Genomic DNA, 23757 nt, shown 5'->3' with positions numbered 1-23757 from the left:
GAAACAAATGTCACCTCTTGATGGGAGGAGTTGGAATTTCCAAATATTACGGGCATTCTTTTTTAGAAGAATTAATTTCACACTGGGATGCTAAATCTCAGTATATGTGACCAAGAATGATATGGATCTGTAGCCTACACACATAGGTACTTCCCTTCTAGATTCCTCTTCTCACATACATCTAAAATTCTCTGCTCTCACCTCTTACTTATTTGAGAAAAAGGATTGGACACAGTATTCCTAACAGCTGTCAACTAGTTAACTATAGATTCTTTAGAATTTCAACTTAAATAGCAATTTGTATTATTCATAATAAATCTGTTAGCACATTTTTAATGCTACAAAAATTTCTCCTACCTGACTGCTAGTGTAAGCTTTAGCAATTATTATTAATCCTTTGCTCTAAGGTCTCAAAGATCCATGCTCTTTGCCTTTAAGAGACTGGTTGCGGCTTATAATACCCATTTACTTGCTTGAGGTTTTGAAAATACCTTTTTTTGTTTGTTTGTTTTGGCTATGCCATGTGACTTCCGGAATCTTAGTTCCACGACCAGGGATGATCAAACCCGGGCCCACAGCAGTGAAAGGGCCGAGTCCTAACAACTGGGCTACCAGGGAATTCCTTGAAAATACATTTCTAAAGGGAGAAATTGGTAAAGTCCTTGTTCTCATGAGACATTTTATTATTGCTTTGTTATTGATCACTCTTTTATCCTGGGAGCCTAGCCCAGTACATATTTGCTGAATTAATGAATGAATAAAGGAAATAAGAATTAATACCACAAGATAACCTGATTATTTCTGACTCTAAACAGACACTATTGATTAATTGGTGGAAAGGATCTCTGCTTTTAATATACCCCACTTAGCTCTTTGTTAAAAGTCTTGGGCAGACAAGCACATAGGCACAGTGGCTTTTCTGGATTTTTTAAAGTCATTCTTTCCTGAGTGACTGAAGCTGAGGCATAAAGGGCAGGAATGACTATGCTCTCCTTGTATGAAAATTGTGGGGCACTGACTGCTCAAAAGGAAGAATTCCCATAGAATATTAACCAATCTAAGGTCAGAGACAGAGACCATGAGAAAGGTGCTGGCAGAGAGGAGCCTCAGGTCCTCTCACTTCTTCCCCAAGGAGCCAGCCTTCTGATCTAAGAACCTTTATTTCTCTTCCCTCTGAGAGCCTGAGGCAAGCCCTGAATTATGCCAGCCCACACTTCATTACCCAATGAGCCCGTTTATCGTTTAATCTGATATGTATTGAACAAGTGGAAGCAGGTTACAAAGCAGCAAAGCCTAAAGAATGAAAATGCAGCATGTTTTCTGATTACAGGACTCCCTAATCCAGAGCTTAGAAGTCAGGGCTAAAAATAGATGCCAGTTCCATCTCTGATCCACCCCCACCCACCTAGCATTTCAGTGCCAGGTCAGGTGGCCCTTTTAGCCAGATGGTAGAATTTTGAACTATGATAACTTGCTTCCATCTAATTTGGGGTGGCAGGGCATTGGTCACTCTACACCCTCACTTATGATACTGATACCTTCTTGTTCCTGGAGTATCTATAGGACAAGGGTTCACCCCACGTGATGCCCAAGGTCAAGGTTTATGCTGTTTGTCACAAAGAAGCAAGGAAGTAGAATGTAAAGAAACTGTCTCTAAGGCTTGCATTGAAACTCTAAATATTATTATAAAAATAATATTATATAAAAATATTTATAATATAAAAAGCATATAATTTGGAGTAGGGTGGGATCTCTCCATTGGATGGGAGAGACAGTCTTCTCTGGCAAGATCCTTTGTGGATGGTATATTTTCATCAGGGTCATAAAGCAACAGTAGGCTTTTGTCAGAGATGTATTTCCAAACTAACAAACGTCTTGATCAAGAGGAGAAGAGCACAGAATATCTTCTGAAGATTAGAGAACTCAGGAGAGAAAAGAATATATGGTTGGAAAGTTAAGTATGGAAAATTATGATTGCCTTCGGATGCCAGGTACAGGAAATGATCTTATTCTCTGTGTCAGAGGGGCCCATCAAATACATAGAAATATCAAAATAAGGGAAATGTCTGGCTCAGAATATTAGCATTCCAGATTTAGGAGCAGAATAGGTTATGAGTGGAACAGAGAGCCTACAACCTGGAGAATGAGAAGGGGAAGAATATGGCTATGATGGTGGCTCAGAATCGCCCAGAGAGCTTGTTACAACACTGGGCCAAAGAATCTGTATTTCTAACAAGTTCCCACGTGAGGCCGATGCTGCCGGCCCAGGTCCTGCACTTGGAGAACCACTGCTATAACCCCTGCAGTCCTGATTCAGAGTAGAACTGAAGCTGCGTTAGAAATGGAGTTTGAATGAACAGAAATTGGCATCTGGCTAAAACTAATGAGCAGCAAGGAAACTGATGGAGACTAAACCTTGGTGACGAGAATGAAAGTAATGATACAATTAAGAGTTACTGCTTACTGTATGCTAGGCAACATTCTAGCCCTTCTCGTGCCCTTTATCCATTTAATCCTCACAACGGTTCCATAAATTGGTACCACCAGTCTCTCATCTCATAAAGAAAGTGAAGATACCAAACTTCAAGCTCTCCATGTTTAGGTGGCTAAGTTTGGATTTGATCCTAGGTTTGTCTGACTCTTCAGCCCAGTCTCTGACAATTGAGCCTGCATCCTCTCCTAGTGATAGCCTAGTTGCTCCTGAGACATATCATGATTCATGTTAACAAGTCAGAAAACAGAAAAGATGGTCCATCCTTCCAAAGTTTAAGAGTTCACAGCCTTCCTTTGACTAGCGCTTTATAAAACAGGTTAGAACACAATGGGATGTCACTGATAACGCTTTTTTCCCCACTGAAAGGGTGGGAGGAGGTCCAGTTGGGGATAATGAATCTAAAATTTGCATCTGTGAACTAGCTGTTCTAGGGGAATTTGGAGTTTTAGGAACCTCCAGTTCCTAAATTTAAAACAAATTAAAGGGGCTCCTTATATTGAAGTTTGAATGCTCCTGCAACCCACTGAGATAAGCCTGGAATGATGCTGAAGTCTGCTCCGCACACCTGCTGTTATAATTTGACAATGAATGATTAATAATAGGCTGAAGAAGGGAGACACGGAATAAAACCATGGATGACAAATGTAGAAGGAAAAAGCGTCGGCTATGCAGCCAAACAAATATGAATTCCAACCTAGTTTACATTAACAACAACCTACTTGAACATCAACAGTTTCCTTGATCAATCTAGTGTGTTTATTTATTGGTTAAAAGGAAACTGTAATACTCAACAGGGAACTAAAACTCAGCTGGTTGATATAGAGAATATATATGCATATATAATTATCATATTTCTGTAATTAATATAGATTACATTAATATAATCATCACATTATATTATAACATATTATTTACTATAATTTAATATGGTATAATATAAATATATTCTCTATATCTGTTTTTAGCAATGGCAATAATAATAAAAGCCTCATCACCTGTTCTTTCAGGTGAACTATTGTGAGCTTGATGTTTAAGAGACACTGACTTAAAAAAAAAGACACTGACTTTTTTTTTTTTATTTTTATTTTATTTTTATTTTTTTTAAACATCTTTATTGGGGTATAATTGCTTTACAATGGTGTGTTAGTTTCTGCTTTATAACAAAGTGAATCAGTTATACATATACATATGTTCCCATATGTCTTCCCTCTTGCGTCTCCCTCCCTCCCACTCTCCCTATCCCACCCCTCCAGGCTGTCACAAAGCACCGAGCTAATATCCCTGTGCCTTGCGGCTGCTTCCCCCTAGCTATCTACCTTACTACTTTTGTTAGTGTGTATATGTCCATGACTCTCTCTCGCCCTGTCAAAGCTCACCTCTCCCCCTCCCCATATCCTCAAGTCCGTTCTCCAGTAGGTCTGCGTCTTTATTCCTGTCTTACCCCTAGGTTCTTCATGACATTTTTTTTCCCCTTAAATTCCATATATATGTGTTAGCATACGGTATTTGTCTTTTTCTTTCTGACTTACTTCACTCTGTATGACAGACTCTAGGTCTATCCATCTCATTACAAATAGCTCAATTTCATTTCTTTTTAAGGCTGAGTAATATTCCATTGTATATATGTGCCACATTTTCTTTATCCATTCATCCGATGATGGGCGCTTAGGTTGTTTCCATCTCCGGGCTATTGTAAATAGAGCTGCAATGAACATTTTGGTACATGACTCTTTTTGAATTTTGGTTTTCTCAGGGTATATGCCCAGTAGTGGGATTGCTGGGTCATATGGTAATTCTATTTGTAGTTTTTTAAGGAACCTCCATACTGTTCTCCATAGTGGCTGAACCAATTTACATTCCCACCAGCAGTGCAAGAGTGTTCCCTTTTCTCCACACCCTCTCCAGCATTTATTGTTTCTAGATTTTTTGATGATGGCCATTCTGACTGGTGTGAGATGATATCTCATTGTAGTTTTGATTTGCATTTCTCTAATGATTAATGATGTTGAGCATTCTTTCATGTGTTTGTTGGCATTCTGTATATCTTCTTTGGAGAAATGTCTATTTAGGTCTTCTGCCCATTTTTGGATTGGGTTGTTTGTTTTTTTGTTATTGAGCTGCATGAGCTGCTTGTAAATTTTGGAGATTAATCCTTTGTCATTTGCTTCATTTGCAAATATTTTCTCCCATTCTGAGGGTTGTCTTTTGGTCTTGATTATGGTTTCCTTTGCTGTGCAAAAGCTTTGAAGTTTCATTGGGTCCCATTTGTTTATTTTTGTTTTTATTTCCATTACTCTAGGAGGTGGGTCAGAAAGGATCTTGCTGTGATTTATGTCATAGAGTGTTCTGCCTATGTTTTCCTCTAAGAGTTTTATAGTTTCTGGCCTTACATTTAGGTCTTTAATCCATTTTGAGCTTATTTTTGTGTATGGTGTTAGGGAGTGATCTAATCTCATACTTTTACATGTAGCTGTCCAGTTTTCCCAGCACCATTTATTGAGGAGGCTGTCCTTTCTCCACTGTACATTCCTGCCACCTTTATCAAAGATAAGGTGTCCATATGTGCGTGGGTTTATCTCTGGGCTTTCTATCCTGTTCCATTGATCTATCTTTCTGTTTTTGTGCCAGTACCATACTGTCTTGATTACTGTAGCTTTGTAGTATAGTCTGAAGTCAGGGAGCCTGATTCCTCCAGCTCCTTTTCTTGTTCTCAAGATTGCTTTGGCTATTCGGGGTCTTTTGTGTTTCCATACAAATTGCGAAATTTTTTGTTCTAGTTCTGTGAAAAATGCCAGTGGTAGTTTGATAGGGATTGCATTGAATCTGTAGATTGCTTTGGGTAGTAGAGTCATTTTCACAATGTTGATTCTTCCCATCCAAGAACATGGTATATCTCTCCATCTATTTGTATCATCTTTAATTTCTTTCATCAGTGTCTTATAATTTTCTGCATACAGGTCTTTCGTCTCCTTAGGTAGGTTTATTCCTAGGTATTTTATTATTTTTGTTGCAATGGTAAATGGGAGTGTTTTCTTGATTTCACTTTCAGATTTTTCATCATTAGTATATAGGAATGCCAGAGATTTCTGTGCATTAACTTTGTATCCTGCTACTTTACCAAATTCATTGATTAGCTCTAGTAGTTTTCTGGTAGTATCTTTAGGATTCTCTATGTATAGTATCATGTCATCTGCAAACAGTGACAGCTTTACTTCTTCTTTTCCGATTTGGATTCCTTTTATTTCCTTTTCTTCTCTGATTGCTGTGGCTAAAACTTCCAAAACTATGTTGAATAAGAGTGGTGAGAGTGGGCAACCTTGTCTTGTTCCTGATCTTAGTGGAAATGCTTTCAGTTTTTCACCATTGAGGATGATGTTTGCTGTGGGCTTGTCATATATGGCCTTTATTATGTTGAGGAAAGTTCCCTCTATGCCTGATTTCTGCAGGGTTTTTATCATAAATGGGTGTTGAATTTTGTCGAAAGCTTTCTCTGCATCTATTGAGATGATCATATGGTTTTTCTCCTTCAATTTGTTAATATGGTTTATCACATTGATAGATTTGCGTATATTGAAGAATCCTTGCATTCCTGGAATAAACCCCACTTGATCATGGTGTATGATCCTTTTAATGTGCTGTTGGATTCTGTTTGCTAGTATTTTGTTGAGGATTTTTGCATCTATGTTCATCAGTGATATTGGCCTGTAGTTTTCTTTCTTTGTGACATCCTTGTCTGGTTTTGGTATCAAGGTGATGGTGGCCTCGTAGAAGGAATTTGGGAGTGTTCCTCCCTCTGCTATATTTTGGAAGAGTTTGAGAAGGATAGGTGTTAGCTCTTCTCTAAACGTTTGATAGAATTCACCTGTGAAGCCATCTGGTCCTGGGCTTTTGTTTGTTGGAAGATTTTTAATCACAGTTTCAATTTCAGTGCTTGTGATTGGTCTGTTCATATTTTCTATTTCTTCCTGATTCAGTCTTGGCAGTTTGTGCATTTCTAAGAATTTGTCCATTTCTTCCAGATTGTCCATTATATTGGCATAGAGTTGCTTGTAGTAATCTCTCATGATTTTTTTTATTTCTGCAGTGTCAGTTGTTACTTCTCCTTTTTCATTTCTAATTCTATTGATTTGAGTCTTCTCCCTTTTTTTCTTAATGAGTCTGGCTAGTGGTTTATCTATTTTGTTTATCTTCTCAAAGAACCAGCTTTTAGTTTTATTGATCTTTGCTATCGTTTCCTTCATTTCTTTTTCATTTATTTCTGATCTGATTTTTATGATTTCTTTCCTTCTGCTAGCTTTGGGGTTTTTTTGTTCTTCTTTCTCTAATTGCTTGAGGTGCAAGGTTAGGTTGTTTATTCGAGATGTTTCCTGCTTCTTAAGGTGGGCTTGTATTGCTATAAACTTCCCCCTTAGAACTGCTTTTGCTGCATCCCATAGGTTTTGGGTCGTCGTGTCTCCATTGTCATTTGTTTCTAGGTATTTTTAAATTTCCGCTTTGATTTCTTCAGTGATCACTTCATTATTAAGTAGTGTATTGTTTAGCCTCCATGTGTTTGTATTTTTTACAGATCTTTTCCTGTAATTGATATCTAGTCTCATGGCGTTGTGGTCAGAAAAGATACTTGATACAATTTCAATTTTCTTAAATTTACCAAGGCTTGATTTGTGACCCAAGATATGATCTATCCTGGAGAATGTTCCATGAGCACTTGAGAAAAATGTGTATTCTGTTGTTTTTGGATGGAGTGTCCTATAAATATCAATTAAGTACATCTTGTTTAATGTATCATTTAAAGCTTGTGTTTCCTTATTTATTTTCATTTTGGATGATCTGTCCATGGGTGAAAGTGGGGTGTTAAAGTCCCCTACTATGAATGTGTTACTGTCGATCTCCCCTTTTATGGCTGTTAGTATTTGCCTTATGTATTGAGGTGCTCCTATGTTGGGTGCATAAATATTTACAATTGTTATATCTTCTTCTTGGATCGATCCCTTGATCATTATGTAGTGTCCTTCTTTGTCTCTTGTAATAGTCCTTATTTTAAAATCTATTTTGTCTGATATGAGAATTGCTACTCCAGCTTTCTTTTGGTTTCCATTTGCATGGAATATCTTTTTCCATCCCTTTATTTTCAGTCTGTATGTGTCTCTAGGTCTGAAGTGGGTCTCTTGTAGACAGCATATATAAGGGTCTTGTTTTTGTATCCATTCAGCCAATCTGTGTCTTTTGGTGGGAGCATTTAGTCCATTTACATTTAAGGTAATTATCGATATATATGTTCCTATTCCCATTTTCTATATTGTTTTGGGTTCGTTATTATAGGTCTTTTCCTTCTCTTGTGTTCCTTGTCTAGAGAAGTTCCTTTAGCATTTGTTGTAAAGCTGGTTTGGTGGTGCTGAACTCTCTCAGCTTTTGCTTGTCTGTAAAGGTTTTAATTTCTCCATCAAATCTGAATGAGATCCTTGCTGGGTAGAGTAGTCTTGGTTGCAGGTTTTTCTCCTTCATCACTTTCAGTATGTCCTGCCACTCCCTTCTGGCTTGTAGGGTTTCTGCTGAGAGATCAGCTGTTAACCTTATGGGGATTCCCTTGTGTGTTATTTGTTGTTTTTCCCTTGCTGCTTTTAATATGCTTTCTTTGTATTTAATTTTTGACAGTTTGATTAATATGTGTCTTGGCGTATTTCTCCTTGTATTTATCCTGTATGGAACTCTCTGTGCTTCCTGGACTTGATTAACTATTTCCTTTCCCATATTAGGGAAGTTTTCAACTATAATCTCTTCAAATATTTTCTCAGTCCCTTTCTTTTTCTCTTCTTCTTCTGGAACCCCTATAATTCGAATGTTGGTGCGTTTAATGTTGTCCCAGAGGTCTCTGAGACTGTCCTCAGTTCTTTTCATTCTTTTTTCTTTATTCTGCTCTGCAGTAGTTATTTCCACTATTTTATCTTCCAGGTCACTTATCCGTTCTTCTGCCTCAGTTATTCTGTTATTGATCCCATCTAGAGTACTTTTAATTTCATTTATTGCGTTGTTCATCGTTGCTTGTTTCATCTTTATTTCTTCTAGGTCCTTGTTAACTGTTTCTTGCATTTTGTCCATTCTACTTCCAAGATTTTGGATCATCCTTACTATCATTATTCTGAATTCTTTTTCAGGTAGACTGCCTATTTCCTCTTCATTTGTTAGGTCTGGTGCATTTTTATCTTGCTCCTTCATCTGCTGTGTGTTTTTCTGTCTTCTCATTTTGCTTATCTTACTGTGTTTGGGGTCTCCTTTTTGCAGGCTGCACGTTCGTAGTTCCCGTTGTTTTTGATGTCTGTCTCCAGTGGCTAAGGTTGTTTCAGTGGGTTGTGTAGGCTTCCTGGTGGAGGGGACTAGTGCCTGTGTTGTGGTGGATGAGGCTGGATCTTGTCTCTTTAGTGGGCAGGTTCACGTCTGGTGGTGTGTTTTGTGGTGTCTGTGGCCTTATTATGATTTTAGGCAGCCTCTCTGCTAATGGGTGGGGTTGTGTTCCTGTTTTGCTAGTTGTTTGGCATAGGTTGTCTAGCACTGTGGATTGCTGGTCGTTGAGTGAAGCTGGGTGCTGGTGTTAAGATGGAGGTCACTGGGAGATTTCCGCCGTTTAATATTATGTGGAGCTGGGAGGTCTCTTGTTGACCAGTGTCCTGAAGTTGGCTCTCCTACCTCAGAGGCAGAGCCCTGACTCCTGGCTGGAGCACCAAGAGCCTTTCATCCACACGGCTCAGAATAAAAGGGAGAAAAAGTAGAGAGAATTAGTAGAAGTATGAGGAAAGAAAGAAGGAAAGGAGGAAAGGAAGGAAGGAAGAAAGAAGCAAAGAAGGAAAGACAGGAGGGAGGGAGGGAGGGAGGAAGGAAGGAAGGAAGGAGGGAAAGAAGGAAAAAAGACAGAAAGAAAGAAGATACAGTAAAAATAAAATAAAGTATAATATAGTTATTGAATTAAAAAATATTTAGGAAAAAAAAAAAGGGACGGATAGAACCTTAGGACAAATGTTGGAAGCAAAGCTATACAGAGAAAATCTTACACAGAAGCATACACATACACCTTCACAAAAAGAGGTAAAGGGGGAAAAATCATAAATCTTGCTCTCAGAGACCACCTCCTCAATTTGGGGTGATTCGTTGTCTAAAGGAGGGAAGGAAGGAAGGAAAGAAAGAAAAAGAACGAAGGTAAAGTATAATAAAGTTATTACAAATAAAATTAATTGAGAAAAAAAAAATTTTTTTAAAAACCATGGACGGATAGAGCCCTAGGACAAATGGTGGAAGCAAGAGTATACAGACAAGACCTCACACAGAAGCATACACGTACACATTCACAAAAAGAGGAAAAGGGAAAAAAATCATAGATCTCGCTCCTAAATTCCACCTCTTCAATTTGGGATCATTCCTTGTCTATTCAGGTATTCCATAGATGCAGGGTATATCAAGTTGATTGTGGAGCTTTAATCCGCTGCTTCTGAGGCTGCTGGGAGAGATTTCCCTTTCTCTTCTTTGTTCTCACAGCTCACAGGAGCTCAGCTTTGGATTTGGCCCTGCCTCTGCGTGTAGGTCGCTGGAGGGCGTCTGTTTTTTGCTCAGACAGGACAGGGTTAAAGGAGCCGCTGATTCGGGGGCTCTGGCTCACTCAGGCCGGGGGTGGGGGGCGGAAGGAGGGGCACTGCGTGCGGGGCGGGCCTGCGGCGTCAGAGGCGGCGTGACGTTGCGGCAGAGGCCGGCGTGACGTTGCACCAGCGTGAGGTCAGCCGTGCGTTCTCCCGGGGAAGTTGTCCCTGGTTCCCGGGAACCTGGCAGTGGCGGGCTGCACAGGCTCCGCGGAAGAGGGGTGTGGAGAGTGACCTGTGCTCGCACACAGGCCCCTTGGTGGCGGCAGCAGCAGCCCCAGCGTCTCCCGCCCGTCTCTGGGGTCTGCGCTTTCAGCCGCGGCTCGCGCCCGTCTCTGGGGTCCGCGCTTTTAGCCGCGGCTCGCGCCCGTCTCTGGGGTTCGCGCTTTTAACCGCGGCTCGCGCCCGTCTCTGGAGTTCCTTTAAGCAGCGCTCTTAAACCCCTCTCCTCGCGCACCAGGAAACAAAGAGGGAAGAAAAAGTCTCTTGCCTCTTCGGCAGGTGCAGGCTTTTCCCCAAACTCCCTCCCAGCTAGTCGTGGTGCACTAACCCCTTCAGGCTATGTTCAAGCCGCCAACCCCAGTCCTCTCCCTGCTCTCAGTCCAAAACCGAAACCCGAGCCCCAGCTCGCAGCCCCGCCCGCCCCGGCGGGTGAGCAGACAAGTCTCTCGGGCTGGTGAGTGCCGGTCGGCACCGATCCTCTGTGCGGGAATCTCCCCGCCTTGCCCTCCGCACCCTGTTGCTGTGCTCTCCTCCGCGGTACCGAAGCTCCCCCCTCCGCCTCCCACAGTCTCCGCCCGCGGAGGGGCTTACTAGTGTGTGGAAACTTTTCCTCCTTCACAGCTCCCTCCCACTGGTGCAGGTTCCGTCCTTATTCTTTTGTCTCTGTTTTTTCTTTTTTTCTTTTGCCCTACCGAGGTACGTGGGGAGTTTCTTGCCTTTTGGGAGGTCTGAGGTCTTCTGCCAGCCTTCAGTAGGTGTTCTGTAGGAGTTGTTCCACGTGTAGATGTATTTCTGGTGTATCCGTGGGGAGGAAGGCGATCTCCGCGTCTTACTCTTCCACCATCTTCCCAACTCCCCGACACTGACTTTTTAGAACATTCTCTGTCTTGACTTTAACTGTTTTGTTCAGTAAAACAAACAATTCTAATGCGCTATGAAGAAAATCTGTGTTTTTCTATTTTATAAAAATATATATATATTTTTTCCTAGCTCTAAAATAAGGCTTGTCTTCAGGTTGTGTTTTAGGCACAGTATCTGAATCTCATTGCCGGTTAATACTCGAGTATCTCTGGATATAAACATACCCACATTGAGCCAGCATCTGATTTCCTGCTGAAGTGTTTTTCACATTTCCAATATAATTATGTAGCAGTTACAAAGAAACCAAGACTGAACTCCACAGAATACCAGAATATAACAAATCCACATTTGTTTATTTAAGAAACGATATAAAAAGCATGGAAGATAGAACTGATGTGTTGGGTGACTTCTCAGGGAAACTGATAACCTAAAATAAATCTGAAAATACCTGGATATTTATCAGAAGTGATTGGTTAGGCATGGGCTTAAAAAGGCATTTAGATGTTCTACAAATGGCCTCTGGCATATAAATAGGAGACCTTAGTGAAAATGGAAAATACTGAATTAGATATCTTTATTTTGGTTTTGGTCTCTGAATGATTGATTTTGTCCCTTGTAGTCTCCATCTTAAAGAGAGTTAAGATCCAGTAAATTAGTCAGTAAATGTACCAAATGACTGTTGACTGAGCACACAAAACTTTAGTGAGTCAAACACATTTCTGCACCTCTGTACTAGACACTATGGTCACATGTTGTTAAAGACATAGTTCCCGGCCTAGATGCGGGGCTTCTGCAGTAGGGAGATAATTGGTGGACTACAAGCAGGTTGTCTAATGGAAGGAGACAGAACACATCCTAACAACACATATGAAGAAGAAATTAGCTCTGTATGGTGCCTTCTCCAGTGTCCCTAGGAGTCAAGTGCAATGCTCTATTGGGACAAGTGAAGAGGAAGAGCAAGAATGTTGCAGGTGAAGGGAATAGCATGAATCCACCCAGGATGTTTTGGGAATTTTGTGATGAAAGGGAGGGAATTGTTGATCTTGGCTTGTTTCAGTCATGGTTATGGGAGCCTCCACTGTATGCACACTTATTTCCACGTGGACCTTTCTGTTGTGCTTTTTAGCCAACAGGACAATAAAAATGAACACCCAAGGTATATTGTCTGTTTGTAGAAGGACTGGAGAAGCTCACTGGTCTTTGGACATCATAGGAATTACGATTTGGGAAAGTTGCATAGATGCATACAGAGCAACTCTCCTACGATCTCCTTTGATTCAGCGTCTAGATCTGTTAAATTTAATAATATCTGTGAGTGGCAATCAAGGCAAACTAGAATTTGAGATGCTACTTAATTCCAGGCAGAATGACAGTCACCACTGTGTGCAAACATTTGTTTCATTCACTCCTTATAACAGCATTGGGATGGACACATCCTGAGCATTGTTTCAGAAATACATGAAATGAAATCTGGGGAAGTCAGGGAATGTATATGAGGTCACAGATCTAATACTATGAGGTTCAAATCCACCAGGTTTAATACCAAAGCCTGAACTCTCTACTCTTTGGTGCTACTAATTGTGACAGATGGGAAAACAGGGCAAACATCCTTGAAAAATACTAATCTCTGTACAAATGTGTCATTAAATGCCAGGCTTTGTGCTAGGCACTATACGTTCGGGAAGAAAAAATCAGGGAATTAAATTGCTGATAGTCTACTTGGGATAAAAATCATAAAAATAAAAGTCACATAAGGTAGTATGTTTATTTTATTCAGCATAGTTTTGCCAAGAAACTTGGCTCGTCTACACCTTCACATGAATATTTTTGTCCTTCTTCTTAATGGACACATACTGTAATTATTGTGTCTACAATGGGAACAACTGATTTTAAGAGGCAAGGAGTTGGGTATGATAAACCCATTCAGGAAACATAGGTTCAATTCTTGGACCTATCATAATGGTACTTCTGGACTTCAGAGTTCTCTTTAGCCTGTGCGTAAAATGAGAGCATCACTAAGTTCTCATCCATCTCGGGTTGATGGATCTTCAGTGGCTGCAGCATAATACGATAATGAAGAGCACAGGTTTGGGGACAGAAGGATATGGGGTTGTAAGCTAACTACAATACCTGTAACTCATGTGATGTTAGGAAAAGCGCTTATCCTTTCTAAGCCTTATTTTCATCATTTGTACGGTGTACATAATAACATTTTTGTATAGCGTTGTATGCTTTACCTACCGTAGTCCCTAGTCTTAAAAAAATCATAGAATGGTTGAAATATACAGGGGAACATGTGGGGGAAGCAAAAATCTTTAATCCTTTAAAACAGCATATTCAAAGTATGGTCTAGTGTAAGGTAAAGTCTTTTAGGGGTTCCATGAGGTCACAGTGTGTTTATAATAATACACAGATGCTATCTGCCTTTTTCTCTCTCATGTTCTCACACGTGAGAGTGGAGTTTTCCAAAGGCTACATGACATGTGTTGGTATCATTGCTCAATGGCTAATGAAATGTGTGTGTGTGTGTGTATTATTTTGTTTTAAAAATTAGTTGTGATTTCTAGTTGGTAAATATTGAGAGATATAAGCTAGTAACATGTTTTTATAAATAAAAACATTTTGATTTCTTTAGTTATTTTTAAGTGTATAAGGAGGCCCTGAGACCAAACTGTTTAAGAACCATGGCCTTAGGAAGGCATTTATCTTCCCAATTAGTTTGAGATATAGTAACAGCAAGAAGTATTGCTATATCTTAGATATCATGTTGATAAAATAATTTATCACCAGCAAAATGTAGGTTGGATATTGAAAGAAGTAATGTATATAACATCTTTCATAGGATTCTTGGTATAGTATAGAGAGTAAGAGCTCACTAAATGTTGGTCATTGTTAAGAGCAGAATGAAAATGAAGTTATCCTCAGTGGAAATAGATTGACATTATAATTGACATTTCTAGGGTCTCATCAAATAAGGCTGCCTTCTCTAGAGACAGCATTTTGTCAGGACAGATCAAAGACTTGCCTTCTGCTAAATCCCGGGTATTGTTACTCTTTCAGAGAGGCATATGAGCAGGAATAGGGAATTAAGTATGTCACAGAGATAAAGGTGGGGGGCCCATCCAGGTCTTCCAGGGAGTGACACCCCGGTATAAGGACCAAGCCTGATGTGCTCTTTCAAGACAAGCCCTGCCTCTAGAAATAGGCAGATTAACAGAACACAGGGCTGCTAGGATTTAAATTGCACATCTAACTCCCATTCCTCTCACTCCATGTTTTTTCAAGCCAATTTTTGTGACTATTTTATTCAATTTTAGAAACGCTGCAGTAAAATTTGCTGACCTAGATGATGATGATAATAATGACAGCAACAACTATCATTCCATCATTTCTTGAACTTACTTTCCTCAGAGCTTGACACAGCATTCTGAGTAGTCACCCATGTATTTTACAAAATTTTCCTGTGTGGTTAGAAATTAGATTATCTACATGGTGCAAATGAGAAAATCAGATAGCTATTGTGTGTCTTTAAGCTTTAAGGACTTTACAACTAGTACTTGGTGGAGCCAAACTTTGAACCTTCGTTTGTCTGACACCAGAACCTCTGCCTTAACCACTGTGCCACACTACAAAGCCTTTGGCGGACATTTTATTTTCACTGTAAATTAATGTATTCACATTCTTGTTAAGCAAGTGTCTTCCTTGGGCTTGGCTAATGCATATCTGTGCTGAAGCACCATTGTCTTCAGGAATGTGCTGACAGAATAAAGTTTCTGTTCCCACAAAGCTGAGGACAAAACCCTAAATCTCAGTGAATGTAGCAAGGTGAATGATATTTTGGAAAATTTAGTCATGAAAGTGAGGCTCTTGCCAGGTAAGGATAACTTTGGCCTCCAGATTTCATTTCTGCTAGTAATAGGAATTCCTTACATTTCTATTTTTATATTATATATTTGGTAAACTGATTCTTTATTCTTTACAACATTGAAGCCTCAAAACAACAATATGAAAATAAGCCAGGGCTGGTTGTATTATCCTACATTTTAGATGATGTAGCTGAAAGTTAGAAAGCTTGAGTTGTTTTCTCAGGATCATTCTGCTAGACAGTGTAAAGTCATTCGGTAACCCTAAGACTTTTCATGAATCTGTAATTAGCACGTGCTTCACTAATATTCATTTTGCAAGAACAGATAAGTACCAGATCGATTCTGGTAATACAAACTGTGAGGATGGTAACGATAATACCACCTCGTGGTCACTCTGTGTATTACCATCAGTTTTATGGAGTAGTTATTTTATTTTATTTTATTTTTTGCGGCACGCGGGCCTCTCACTGCTGTGGCCTCTCCCGTTGCGGAGCACAGGCTCCGGACGCGCAGGCTCAGCAGTCATGGCTCACGGGCCCAGCCGCTCCGCGGCATGTGGGATCTTCCCAGACCGGGGCACGAACCCGTGTCCCCTGCATCGGCAAGCGGACTCTCAACCACTGCGCCACCAGGGAAGCCCCTGGAGTAGTTATTTTACCTAGGAACTGTATAAGGAGTGTCACACACACTTTTAAATCAGGCAGAAATTATCTTGGTAAACACCTTGAAAAGTGTTAGCACATCAGAAGAAATCGAATTGAGAATGGGCGTGTTTCCACTGTCTTCAAGGGAGCAAGATGGCTGCTGCCCTGCTCCTTACACAGTGCTCATCCTCTTACCTCTCTGCAGATTGTCTTCTCCAAAGCACATAAATGCAGCCCTGGAGTTGTGTATGCTTGAGGCTCAGAAGTTTGATCTTGTTTTTAAGGTGCCAGGATAATGTTGGCCTGAGGCTCCTCTTCATACCATAAGTAACTTGCATGGACAAAAGACTATTAACTTTTCTTAGTACAATAAATATTGAGATAAGAGACTGTTAAGTAAATAGATTATATTATCTTCATTTTATAATATTGAGATATATGGAGGTAATTTCCTCAAGATCACTGAATGAGCACTTTCTAAAATTAAAATGTCTACCAAGTCTGTCTTTCTACATCAGTAGACTATATTCAAGTTAATAGCACATGGACTCCTTGCAAATAACTAAATTTATTCTGGATATAGAGTCTCTCCTCTCTCTCTCTGACTCCTTTCTCTCCTTCCATGGAATAAGCCTTGGGTTTCTCAAATGAATGCAGCTAATTTAAAAAGTTCAGGGCTTCCCTGGTGGCACAGTGGTTAAGAATCTGCCTGCCAATGCAGGGGACACGGGTTTGAGCCCTAGTCCAGGAAGATACCACATGCCGTGGAGCAACTAAGCCCTTGCACCACAACTACTGAGCCCACGCGCCTAGAGCCCATGCTCTGCAACAAGAGAAGCCACCGCAACGAAAAGCCCGCGCACCAAAACCAAAAGTAGCCCCCGCTCGCTGCAACTAAAGAAAGCCCGTGCACAGCGACGAAGACACAATGCAGCCAAAATTAAATATAATTAATTAATTAAATATATTGCTGAAGTACTGGGTCAAGCCAGATGTGAATTTCAGACCTTGTTTCATATTTGAAAACAATAAAGTTACTTCCTTTCTTATCAGAGTTAAAGCCTAGAAGGCAGAAAACAGCAGAACTCTCCTGCATTAATGCGAGAGCATTTTTAAACAATTAGATGCCTATAATACGTGATGTCAAAACATCTGGCAGCAGAAATGAAAAATTAAATCAACTGGAATTTATCCACATACAGCCAAGCAACAGACGTGGGGGAAAGGCTGGATGAGTATCTCAAGTAATTTTGATAAATTCCAGGAGAAATAAACCCTAATTGTCCACTTATTAAGTCTTTGGAATCATGGGTCTAATAATAGTAATCCCATCTGAAGGTTGGGTGCCAACTGAAGTGTCAGCTTGCAGCATTTGAAGATCATCCCTTTCTTGGTTTCTAAATTCTCAGATGTCTTCATTCTTTTTTTTTTTTTCTGAAAAATTGTTTAGTTTCTCAGATCTGTTTGAGATTTAGGCATTTGATTTAAGCACTTGATTCAAACAACAAAAAGCTCTTTAAAAATCACATTATTCCTGCATTCTTATATCTGCCTTACTCACCAATGTTGGTAGGGTCATAGCTCTACTGGAAATTTTATTTGAAGAATCCAATAGAATAATGATGATGATCTCTTAATTTATCCAGCTTACAGCTCTTTACATGTATTTCATTAATCTTTGCAGCATTTCTCTGAAGTATGTAAAGGGCAAGTATTATTAGACCCATTTTTCAAGTGTAGAAAACAAGATAAAATGAGATAGAAAATCATTTTCCTAGGATAGCAATAAGAGCCTTGACCAAACCACCTCATATATGTAGTTGCAGCATTGCTTTGAAAACGTGACAAATGCTAGCTAGTTAATTTACTTGGAAATTATTTCTTAAACTTGTAAGATGAGTTATCAGTGTGTGTGTGTGTGTGTAGATCTGTATCTATATTTATATTCTGAGGGGAAGAGGAAAGGGAATTGTTTCTACACATTACAATAAGCATTGGAGTTGAGGTCTATCCCAATGAGGCTTTTCCTATAGACCTACATCGTTGGAAACACCTCACAGGATAACTCTGTGGTTTCCTTTACTCACAGAACTATGTGTTAAATCTGTGGGAAAGAACTACAAGACAGAGCTGCTAAATAAACTATGAAAAACCTAACAATCAAACTTTTTAATCATAGGTATCGGCATATCCCAAAGATCTGTACTATTCTAGGGTGTGATAGCTTAGGAATTAATATGATTTGAACTTAATGAATGTTTAGAGGGTGTCTTAAATTCAGAACCAGGCAGGTCCATTTCCTCTGACCCTGAACATGGCCCTAAAGTAAATTGCTTGAGGAAACTAGATCCTAAAGATTACAGGTGGGGAATTTTTGAAGTGTGTCCATATTCCATTGGATATCAAAGAAGCCTGACTAAAAGAATTGTGCATGACTTGACATGACAACTGTGGATTGAGCAAAAGTTCTTTTTGGAAGGGCTATCTTGAAGATTATGACTCAAACATTGGAGGAACTAAGGTAGATTGGCAGTGGAAGGAATCAGAATGTGTGAAATTCCTTAAAAATGTATTGACTTTAAATAATTTTGCCTGTGCTACACATAATTTTTAAAATCCTTTACACTTTTTGTAAAATAAATAAATAAATAAAATAAGCATTGGAGAACTGAGAACTAATTTAAATTAGTCAATCCTCTCTTGGTCTATGTCATGCCACCTATTACCTTCACCGTGTCAGTTTTCTCTACCTTTCCTCCCCAAAGCTCATGACACAACAGACTATGAAGACAGAGAATCTTTGGTATACTTCGTTCAGTGTGGAGACAAGACGAAATGTACAGCAACATTAAGCAGACAGTTTATGGACACGTATAATGGTTATTGCTGTGTCAGTAATTGGATGTGAATGGTTAACGATTCATGTAGATGGTAGTAATTAGTCTTACTTTTCCAAAGATAAACTGAGCACATTTGGAGCCATCTGTGGAGAAAGACAGGAAAAGAGTTGAAGTTGGGTAGTTCTCTTTGATTTGAATCTAAAACCCATTCCTTTCTCAACTGACTGCTCCTGACCTCTTTTCAATGCCCTTTCCTACTTCTGTCATCAAAGAAAGGAATTTTGGGAAGGTAGCATTTTGTTTGAATTCTGTCTAGGCCACATATGCGTTGTGTGACTATGGGAAAGCCCCCCCATGTTTCTGAGCTTCAGCTTCCTTCTTTGTGAAACGTGAGTGATAATATCAACATCATAGGAATGTTGGATGATCTAAAGTAGAGAAGGCACCTAGTTAGCACCTAGCGTCATGCCTGGTACGTTGAAATTGACAATTAGTTATATTCGATGTATTCATTCGATTGTTATAGTATGTTGTTCACCCTAAATTATTCATCTTTGAATTTCCAGGGGCTAGCAGAAACTAGAGTATGATGCTCAATGATACTAGTTGCTATTATTTTATTTATTTATTTTTGGCCGTGTTGGGTCTTCGTTTCTGCGCGAGGGTTTTCTCTAGTTGTGGCAAGCGGGGGCCACTCTTCATCGTGGTGCGCAGGCCTCTCACTATGGCGGCCTCTCCCGTTGCGGAGCACAGGCTCCAGATGTGCAGGCTCAGTAGTTGTGGCTCACGGGCCCAGTTGCTCCGCGGCATGTGGGATCCTCCCAGACCAGGGCTCGAACCCGTGTCCCCTGCATTAGCAGGCAGATTCTCAACCACTGCGCCACCAGGGAAGCCCACTAGTTGCTGTTATTAATGAGGGTCTACCCTGCTCCATTAGCTGTGTGCTTTGCTGTTATAGATATAACTTTATTTATTATTTCACTTCTGAAGATTCTACAAAAATATACAGAATCCTAATAGTCTATTCTCTCACAGCTTTGAAGCATTTTCTAGCTATGCCTCCCTATTTATTTGGCAAAAAGGATTTAAAAAAACCCTACACCTCCCCCTGAAGTCCCTAAACCATCTACTCAATCTGAATATTGCTATTTTCTTGAAGTTAAACCCTAGACATAAAAATGATAACTGATTTTTTATGCTGTCAGTTGTGCATTCAGATAACACTCGGTTCTGCCAGCAACTTCCACAGAATTGAAGTTTAGAAGATAAATACGAAGAAAATCCAGTCAGAGACAATCAGAGGTTTCCCTTTCAACTCTGCCTCCCAATAGTATTATTTTACAGCTAACGTGCACTCTGTCGACTTGTAGTCTGTGCCTTGTGATGCACATGGAAGGATCAATGGGGGGCCTTGGGGAGGAGGAGGACCAGAGCACGCAGACACTCTGCAATCCCGAAACCAGAACATCCTGGGTGGTGTATCTGAGGTTCCTGTTACGAGCTTAGTGTCCAGAAAGTGATATGGTCAAAACTGCCTGAGTGAATAATAATATCTATTCTGACTCTGGAATGTGTGTCAGCAGTTCAGACACTCGCTGTTGTAAATAGCTGGAAACCAGAACTGGCCCACAGGAGCTAGACTAACAGATGAAGAAAGACTGGACAATTGAGCATCGTGCTTATGAACATAGGCTCTGGAGGGATCCAGACCAGAAGGATCATTTCTGTTGTCCCTTTATGTACTGTGCAAGCTCAAATCCTAGGCTCCTTCTAGGATGTGTGATCTTGGGCAACTTGTTTAATATCCCGGCCCCAGCAGGAAGCTGGTGCCCAAATGTTCTATCACTAGAAACAAAGCTGTATTTTCATGGGATGCACATAGTAGCTGTTCAGCAAATACACTCAGGCACCACTTCTTAAGCTTTTCCGTCCCTTTGAGTTAACTGGAGATCTTGTAAAAAGGCAGATTTGGATTCTCTGAGTCTGGAGTACAGATTCTGCATTTCTAATGAGCTTGCATGTGCTGCTGACGTTACTGGTCAGTGGAGTAAATATGAGTAGCAAGGCTCTATTTAGTATATGTTTAATGGTTATCACAGAACAAAACTCTAGGCTAGTGTTTCTCAGAGTTCAGCGTGCATCACACCCACCGGGAGGTGACTATTGAAGCACAGATTGCTTGTGCTTCACTGGGTCTGAGTTGGAGCCTGAGAATTTGCATATTTAACAAGTTTCCGAGTGACAGTCATACTGCAGTGTGTACCATAAATTGAAAAGCACTGACCTAGGCGAGTTCCTCCCTTATTTGAAAACGTCTGTTAATAGTTTTGAAAACCATATTTGGTTTTTCAGTCTTAGGTAGATGATGATCATCAGGAAGTATCATTTATTTATTTATTTAATAGAATCGTATATTTGTATGCAGTTGTAAATATATATATATATACACATATATGGAGAGTTCCTGTGCACCCTTTATACAGCTTCTTCTAATGGTAACATCTTGCAAAACTATGGTACAGTGTCACAACGAGGATACCGCCATCCATACAATCTACCCAAACTTATTCAGATTATCTCCAGTTTTACTTGTCCTCTCTCTCTCTGTGGTGTGTGTGTGTGTGTGTGTGAGAGAGAGAGAGATTAGCTCTATGCAATTCTATCACGTGTCAGTTCATGTATATACCACCACAGTCAAGACATAATGAGACTTTCATCACTCACCACAAGAATCTCTCCTGTTGTCCTTTTATAATCACTCTTTTAGTCAAAACCAATACATTTCCTTTAAAGACTGTAAGTTTCTAACAAGTCCATTTATAATACACTCCATTAAAAAAGAGCTACACTCCCATATCTCTTCACAATGAGCCCTTCTTGACCTTGGGAATCTAGTGAAACTGCTATGGTCAATGCTCTTAAGATTTTTAACAGAGAGGATCTGGGAGATTATCCTGTCCTTAAAATCTTCACAGAGACTTTTATCTCTCTGAAAGTTCCCATGAGGAACCTCAGATCTTTCTGAGATAGTAACAACAGAGGATCATATTGTCCCAATCTGTATTTGATCGGTGGACTGAGATATTTCTTAACTTGATAATTGTTTTTCTCTGGAGAAGCTGCAAATGAAAAAGTTTTATTTTCAAACCCAACCAGTCTTGATGGAAAAATTCCTTCTTTAGCCAATGTGTCTCCATCCACATTTTGTTTAGTCAATGAGAAGAAGTGATGTGGTATTTTAAAAATTCTGCCTCTGCCTGGAATCTCTTAATCATCAAATTCATTAGGTACATTACCTTTTCTTCTGCATGACCTGCAGGCGACATGGTCGAAAATCTAGCCACTACATACAAGGGTCTCCTTTCCTCCAACTTCCAATAATACTTTCCCTATTTTCTTTACTATAAGACCCTGTCAACAGCCTCTTCACATCCTTTAGTCTTTCGACACTCTCCCTGGGGCCCTTTAGGCTTTCACCAGAGTCTTCCTAATTTATCTAGCTCCTGTCTGCCACCTGGTCCCAAAACCAATGCCACATGTTTTAAGTTTTCATTACAGTAGCACATTACATCCAGACACTAAAAATCTGTTCTGATTATCTACTGTTACATAACAAACTATTCCAGAACTTAGTGGCATAAAACAACAAATACGTATTTTACTCACAAATCTGAAATGTGAGCAGTGCCTGTCAGGGTCAGCTTGTCTCTGCAGAATGTGGTACCAGCTGGGACAGCCTGAATGTGGCTGACCATCCAATTCCAATATGAATCACTCACATGACTGGCACATTGGTGTTGGCTGTTAGCTGCCTTTCTAAGAGGTAGCCTGGGCTTCTTCATTGCTTGGTATCTGTGTTCCAACAGTGAGTTTCCCAACAAAGATGGGAAGTGGAAGGTGGTAACTTTGTAAACTTGAGTCTAGAAATTGACATAATTCACTTTTTTCATATACTATTGATTAGTAAGAGAATAGACATTCAAGAGAGTGGAACATATTCCCCCACCTTGCAACGAGAGGCATGTCAAACAATTTTGGGGCCATGTTTTAAAATTACCACACTAACTTGTTTCCCACAAAGGCATTATGTTACAAAGCACAGTTAACATAGTTTCAAACTACTTTTAAAATATTAAATAATACTATTAAAATTAATAATAAATGTTAAATGTTATTAAGTACTTCTTAAATACTTCTAGTTTTAAGTCCTAAAACTTTAGAGCATACTAAAAGCTGAGAACGTCTGTGTAGTTTCCTTATTACTTCATAAACCCTGTTAGGTATATTCGTTGTTGTGCTTTATCTCTGGATTAAAAAAAAGTCCTTGTTTTAAGACTGGCCTTTTGCAGGGTAGCCAACTATGTGACCTTGGGATTGTTCCTCGTATCCACCAAAGCTTTTAAAATTTTTCTATAAAGAATATTAATAATATATCTTTTTCAGGGAAAGAGGAAGGATTTTATATTTGAACAGAACTCAGTTTGAGACCCTACACTGAAATCCAGAAATGTTAGGAGTCCTGAGTTTATTTCTTACAAGTAGTATTTAGGCCTCTTTAAAATAAAAGTTTAAATGAGGAATTACGTCTTTAGAATACTGCTATCAGAAATACCAGTTATCAATAACAATATGTGGCTATGATTTTAAACTTGAGGATACTGTTTCAGGATAAAATAATACAAAAACTGTATCACCCTAATACTACATACATGTCTGGTATCTATACTATTTTGTCAACCCTTACTGCTCATCACTTTTACTTCAGATGAAGCGTGCGTGCAGTGTCCTAACTCTGGACCTTTTCTAGTTATATTATTTTTTCTTTCCTTGAATATCCTGTCATTTCTCTATATTTCCTGTTACTACTGTTCAAGATTTGTATACAATGTTTCCTTCTTTCAGAAAGTACATATTTTGTCGCAACTACGTGGGAGTTCAGAGAAGGCAGTGATGATCTAATTTATAATTATAGTTATTTGTGTATGTGCCTTCTATTCCCTCCCAGACTAATGTCATCAAGGGCAGAGACTACATTTTACACTTTTCTATAATCCTCATAGCTCATGGCATACAAAGTATCACAATGTAAGTGATTGGCAAATATTAATTCAATGAGCAAATCTTAATGGTTACTTTTGGGATACAATTACAAGGTTTTTAAGCACATGCTTATAATACGCTAAATACTTTAGAAACAGAAAAAAA

The 23757-nt window shown here is 39.5% G+C and overlaps 1 protein-coding gene and 1 non-coding gene across 2 annotated transcripts in view; both read left to right on the top strand.

Moving 5' to 3' along the window:
- CDH8 (cadherin 8) overlaps positions 1–23757 on the top strand; it is a 172668-nt gene that overhangs the window by 52573 nt on the left and 96338 nt on the right. The window lies entirely within an intron of this gene.
- LOC115802830 (small nucleolar RNA SNORA18) lies at positions 17712–17842 on the top strand. Its single transcript, XR_004023379.1, has one exon. It is a non-coding gene; the product is annotated as a small nucleolar RNA SNORA18 (small nucleolar RNA).

Source organism: Delphinapterus leucas, chromosome 20 (assembly GCF_059928025.1).
Source record: "Delphinapterus leucas isolate spDelLeu-1000000601 "Yukka" chromosome 20, BTC_Dleu_Yukka2, whole genome shotgun sequence".
NCBI lineage: Eukaryota > Metazoa > Chordata > Mammalia > Artiodactyla > Monodontidae > Delphinapterus > Delphinapterus leucas.
This window is presented reverse-complemented; position numbering and strand designations above follow the sequence as displayed.